Source organism: Fukomys damarensis, unplaced genomic scaffold, assembly GCF_012274545.1.
Source record: "Fukomys damarensis isolate Sample0158 unplaced genomic scaffold, DMR_v1.0_HiC HiC_scaffold_9, whole genome shotgun sequence".
NCBI classification, from domain to species: domain Eukaryota; kingdom Metazoa; phylum Chordata; class Mammalia; order Rodentia; family Bathyergidae; genus Fukomys; species Fukomys damarensis.
The window spans coordinates 24372646-24379032 of NW_022900921.1; the positions used below are offsets into that span (position 1 = coordinate 24372646).

The following is a 6387-nucleotide window of genomic DNA, read 5'->3' on the forward strand; positions in this document are numbered from 1 at the left end:
TTTGTACAAGGGATCGAACTTGGGCCCTTGTGCTTGCAAGGCAAGCGGCATGTGATTGGAATTTGAGGCAGTAAATATGATCTTTTTTTAACCTCCTTTTGATAATTATTATCAGAAAGGAATGAGTTTAATCATTATAATGATATATCAGAAAAAAAAGAAGGAAAAGAGACCCTGTCTCAAAAACAAAACCAATATTCAAACACAATAATTCATTTGCGTTATTCAAACACAATCACTCTAGATTCATGAGGAAAAAAAAAACACCATGAATGATAACAAGCAGAAGTGGACCTCTGGGCCTCTAGACATGGGGGTTATCAGGCACAGACTGTAATGTAATTATGCTTGCTAAATTCAAAGAGATCCAAAGGCATACCTGAAAATTCTATAAGGAAACTGGAAATCATAAAAAGGAGCTTATTGTGTTGGTCCTTACCTGAAACTGATGACATTCTCTAGTGGTTAGAGAATTTGATGAATGGTGCTTTCAAAAGTACAGAAAAGTAGGGCCAGGGATTTAGTTCAGTGGTTCCGGTGCCTGCCTCACAAGTGTAAGGATCTGAGTTGGATCCCCGGTATCAAAAAAAAACATTATGGAAAAGTGTAGGAACAGGACAGGAGAAATGCTGGAGCTAGTGGCAGTGAGTGCTGTCACCATATCTAGGCCCAAAAGGGCAGGCAGATGTAGTTGCTTGAACTCAGCAAGGTGGAAAAAAGTGGGAGAGCCACCTGATTGGGATTGGGAGACCCCCTGAGGGACAGACACAAGCAACCTAGTGACTCTGTGGGAGCGCGCTGGGGAACACATACTAAACTTCACTCTTCTCCTTCCAGTGTACCCCAGGGGCTCCCCACAGGCTGAGAGGTCTATCTGAGCAGGTCAGCCTTCCAGCCCACAGGGAAGGGTAGAGAAGCAGAGTTTCTCAGGAGGCACACAGAAAAGGTACCTGACTCAGGAACACAGAATATTTGAAAAAGAATCAAGTACACATTTCAGAACTGAAAAATACAGTCATTAAAATTAATAGTTCAAAGGACAGGTTTTAACAGCAGATTAAGCACATCTGAAGAGAGAATCTGAGGACTGGGAAACACAATGGGTGATAAAAAATATGGTGAATGCTTAAATTTTTAAAGTTTATTACAATAAGAGATTTACTGTCATCGGTCTCCCTTAAAATACTCCTCATTGCTTCAAAAACACTCATCCCATCCTTCTTTCCGCTTTCCGAAGCAGTTCTAGAAGTCCTTTTTCGTGAGTGTTGTTAAGGCATGATCAAAAATACAACGAATGCTGCTATTGAGTGCCATCCAATGGAAAGGCAGGCTTGTAAAAACCCTGCAGTGCATCCACATGTGACTCAATCACTGGATCTGGCACTCTGTGACTTCTGGATCTTCCCCAAAGTCAAAATAATGATGAAAGGTAAATATTTTTAATCAATTCAGGACACCCAGGTAGGCATGATAGTGCAATTAAAGACACTCATGAAAGAAGATTTCCAGAACTGCTTTGGAAAGTGACCAGAACGATGGGATAAGTGTGTTTGAAGCAAGAAGGAATAGTTTGAGGGGGAATCGTGGCAGTATGTCTTTTATCATAATGAAATTTTAAAAAATGAAAAAGCACACAGCATCTTTTTCCCATCACACTTCATAGATCAAAAGAAACTATGCAAAATTAGCAGAGATTAAAAACAGAATAAGGGAAGAAAAATAATCAAACAGAGGTAATGTTTGAAAATGTAGCCAGGTGTAGTGGTGCACACCTATAATCCCAGCACTCTGCAGGCTGAGGCAGGAGGATCACTGTGAGTTCAAGACCAGCCTGTGCTACATAGTGAGTTCCAGGTCAGTCTCAACTACACAGTGAGACCCTGTCTCAAAAAAACAAAACAAAACAAAAAGGTGTGACCTCAATGTGCATCTTTTTAACTATAAATGACTTTGTCACTCTTTATGGCTGAGTAGTACTACATTTTATATTTTTTTAAACCTCACATCTTCGCCGGACATGATGGCGCACACCTGTAATCCAAGCACTCCGGAGGCTCAGGCAGGAGGATCGCTGTGAGTTTGAGACCAGCCCGGGCTACATAGTGAGTTCCAGGTCAATCTGAACTACATAGTGAGACTCTGTCTCAAAAAACAAACAAACAAAAACCCACATTTTCTTTCCAGTCTCCAGTTGATGGGCAATTGGGCTGTTTCCAAGTTTTAGCTATTATAAATTGTGCCACTATAAACACGGGTGCACATATATCACTGTGTCATTATTCTTTTAATACTTTTGGGAAGATACTCAGCAGGAGAATAGCTGGGTCAAATGGGTCCTCCAATCCTAGTTTTTTGAGGTATCTCCATATTGAACACCACAGTGGTTGCACCAGTCTGCACTCCCACCAATAGAGAGGGGTTCCTTTCTACACACAAGCCCACCAGAATTTGTTATTGGTTGATTTCTTTGTAGCAGCCATTCTTTCTGGGGTAAGGTGAAATCTCAGTGTTGTTTTCATCTGCATCTCTCAAATGACCAGTGATATTGAGCATTTTTTTCATATTTATTTGCTGCTTTTACTTCTTTGTTTGAGAAATGTCTGTTCATTTCAGATACCATTTTTTAATCAGGTCTTTATATTTGGGGGCCTGATCTTTTTGAGTTCTTTATATATTCTAGATAGTAGACCTTCGTCTGAGGAACACCTAGTAAAAATTTTTTCCTACATTGTAGGTTGTCTCTTAGCTCTGTTGGTGGTTTCTCTTGCAGTGAAGAAGCTTTTTAATAAGATGAAATCACAGTTGTTGATTATCTGTGCTAGTTCCCATGCTACTGAGAATTTGTTCATAAAGTCTTTTCCTTTGCCTTAAGAGTTCTACCTAACCCATCTTCCAGCAAGTTTAGTATTTCTGTTTTAATACTTAGATATTTGATCCACTTTGATTTTAGTTTAGAGCCAGGCTTCTCACAGCTGCAGACTGTTGGAGCAGGTGTGTTTCCCCACTCCTGGGGCTTCCCCCTGAGCCCCACCAGGAAGATGGGTGCATTCTAACTGCTGTGTTCAGTATCCGGTCCGAGACACAGGGCCCAGGTTTTCTCTCTTCCTCCTTCTGGGCAGGAGGAGGCTGTCTGAAGGGAGTTGTGTTCTGCCCTGCCTCCCCTGTGCCTCTCCAGGGAGGCCTGTGCTTTTTTTTCTCTGCCTTTCCTGTGCTTGGTTGGATCTGTCTGCCAAATTCTACGGTTCACCAACCCTGGAATGGCCCCCAACTCCACCCCACCTGCCCTCTAGATAGAAATCACATTTGCTCAGAACACAGGCAGGAAAAGGGATGCTATGCTTTTGGGCTCCTTCAAACTCCAAAAGTAAAATACTATCATACACCCTGACTTAAAATGTTCAGGGATCTAATTGCCTATGGAAGAAAGTTCAACATCTTGAACACAGCACACAGTGGTCTTTATGACCAGCCTCCACTTACTTACCTCTACTGCTCAATGTTAGCTCAGGCATTTCATGCTGACCTCTCTCCTCTCGCCTGGATCCTTATCCAGTGGGGCCATTCACTTGGATTTAGAGGATACTTTAGAAGTCTCTCTCTCTGCACTCACACTGAGGGAAGTGATGTCATGGGCAGCACTATGGAGCAGTCCACATGGGTAGAACAAAACCCTGCAGCCAATCACCATGTGAGGGAGCCGGAATCCTGAGGCTCCAGCTGCCTTCAGACTGCAGCTTTTACCCAGCCAGAGCTACCTGGCTAAGCTGCTCCCCCATTTCTGACCCTTAGACACTATGAGACAAGGCATATTTGTGGTCTTAAAGTTTCAAGTTTGGAATAATGTATTACATGACAATAGATAACAAATGCACACATCATGCCTCTCTCCCCCTGACCAATTCCTACTTGTTCTTTGTATCTTGGCTCAGACTCTTCTTCCTCTTGGAAGCCTTCTCTGACTTCCCGTCCCAAACTCCTGATGATTTAGCCTTCCATTATCCTTTCTGCCTTCTCTGCTTGGACTCCGCCTGAAGGAACCACTCTTCTCCCATCTGAGTCTGTGCACGTCCAGTGAGGCTGACTCCCCATTCCAGGGTCTAGGGGCTGATGGACCTGGCCGTTCCCCTGGAGCTACTGTTCAAGGCTATGATGGAAGCTAGGCCTTGAGGGTGAGCCCAGGAGCCTTTGTAAGAGGTATTAAGAAAGAAGTGATCTTTATCTGTGGGCGTTGCTGGGCTGGAAAACGTGAGCCTGGACCTACATTCTGCCAGCATAGGGGGAAGGCCCACCTTGAGATATGACCAGAAGAAAGAGATGAGCTGGGGGATAGGGACAGATTTCTGATGCAACTGTTGAAGCATCTGGATTCCACTGTGCCTGAAACCCATATCTATGTCTGCTCCTTTTTTTTTTTTTATCTTTCCCGTGATAGTGCTTTGAGATGATATCTGTCACTTTCAACTGAAAGAGGTCAGACCAACTTGTCCCCATGGCTGGAATTAGCCACCCCACCGCACTCCCTGACTCCCAGGCCTTGGTGCTTCCTGAGCTAACTACACCAGGCATTGGTGCTCCTGTCTGAATTTTTCACCAAGCTTTTGCTTACCTCCTTCCCTGTTTCTTAAAATCAGAGCTACATCATATCTATTGCTACATCCACAGCACCTGCTGCAATGTGGTGTTTAGTGAATAATTGTATAGTGAATCAATGACTGTCTTCCGATTGGTCAGGAGACTTTCACAGAGCAAGAAAGGGAGTCACAGCTTCTGAGACCTGCTTATTACAAGGCCAGTGTTCCCAAGCCATCTCTGAGTTGACAAAGGATTATTATTTTGTAATCCTTCTTCATCCAGATCATGGCTAAAGCAGTCGTACCCACGGAACAGAAACCAGTCTCCCGTAACAGAAAAACAAATCTGACCCAGATTTTTCCAGCTTTAAACAACTCTCAGGGACATTTTTTGGCAGAGGTGGGTAGAAGGGCCTGAAGACATGGATTCAGTAAATCTTCTACATTGTAGGACATTGTTTCATTTATTGATTGATTCATTAAGCTAGCTTTAATTGATACCTACTACCCATTAAGCATTAAGCATACTATGTCATCTTCACAACCAGCTTCTAGGGCAGTGGTTGCTGCCTCTTGACACATCAGCAATTTTCCTAAACTTGGAGGCTTAAAACAAGACACGTTCACATCTCCCAGCATCCAGATGCACCTCAGCTGAGGACCTCTGGGCCAAAGTGTGTCCTGAGGTTGCAATCAAGCTGTCCACCAGGGCTGCAGACATCCCGTTTCCAAGCACAGTCCTGTGGCTGTTATCAGGCATAGCAGATTCACTTGCAAGCTCCCTCACATGGCTTCTGCCAGGGGCATTTCACCACATGGTAGCTGCTGCTGCTGAGCGACTGACCCAAGACAGAATGTACAACACAGAAGTCAGACTTTATAATATAATCTTAGAGGGAACATGCCCATCATCCACCACACTGCTCAACAGAAGCAAGGCAATAGGTCCAGCCCACACTCACAAGGAGGGCATTATGAGAGAGTATCAATACCAGGATGTAGAGTCATCACACATTCTCAGAGGCTACCGGCCACAGGCAAGGTATTCTTATCCTTCATTTCATACCCAGAATGCAGCTAGTTAAACAACTTGTCTAGGTCACTCAGCTGGAGAGTTTTCTGAAAAGTAGCCTCTATATCCCCAGGCTAGTTGGGAGAAAAGCAGGAAGGAAAGAAGGAAGAAGGTGTTAGTAGGAAAAATAATAATAATAACAAGGAGAGAGCCTGTTAGTTATCAACTGATATGCAATTGATTAAACCACAATTTAGTAGTTCAATTTTTTTAAATATTCGTCAACCTTCTGTACCAGCTTGCTGAGAGCAGTAAGCTGTTGCCAAGAACAGAGTAAGACGCAAATTACAACATCATTGCAAACAATTTAGTAGCTTAGTGGCTTAAAATAAACATTTATTAACTTACAGTTTCTATGGGTCAGGAATTTAAAAGCAGCTGAGCTAGTCCAGCTCAGGGTTCTCATAAGGCTGTAGTAAGCTGGTTTCAGGGCAACTTTGGGGACTCAATCTGGGCAAAGGATGTGCTTCCCTGGTGGCTGTGTCACATGGCCGATTGCCAGTGGCCTCAGTGTCTAGCCTCATGAACCCCTCTACTAAAATCATGGTTAAGCACACTCTGGACATGGCAGTTGGGCTTCTCCCCAAACAAATGAGGCAAGAGAGCCTAAACAGAAGGTATAATGGGACCGGGGATTTAGCTCAGTGGTTCCGCCACCTTCCTCGAAAGCACAAGGTCCCAAGTTCAATCCCTGGTACCAAAAAATTTTTTTTAAATAATAATAATAATAATTAATAATAATAA

The 6387-nt window shown here is 43.4% G+C and overlaps 1 non-coding gene across 1 annotated transcript; it reads right to left on the minus strand.

The window, feature by feature from the left end:
• Positions 1-5841: 5841 nt before the first annotated feature.
• On the minus strand, positions 5842-5944 carry LOC117285439. The gene has a single exon (XR_004516471.1). It is a non-coding gene; the product is annotated as a small nucleolar RNA SNORD16 (small nucleolar RNA).
• Positions 5945-6387: the final 443 nt, after the last annotated feature.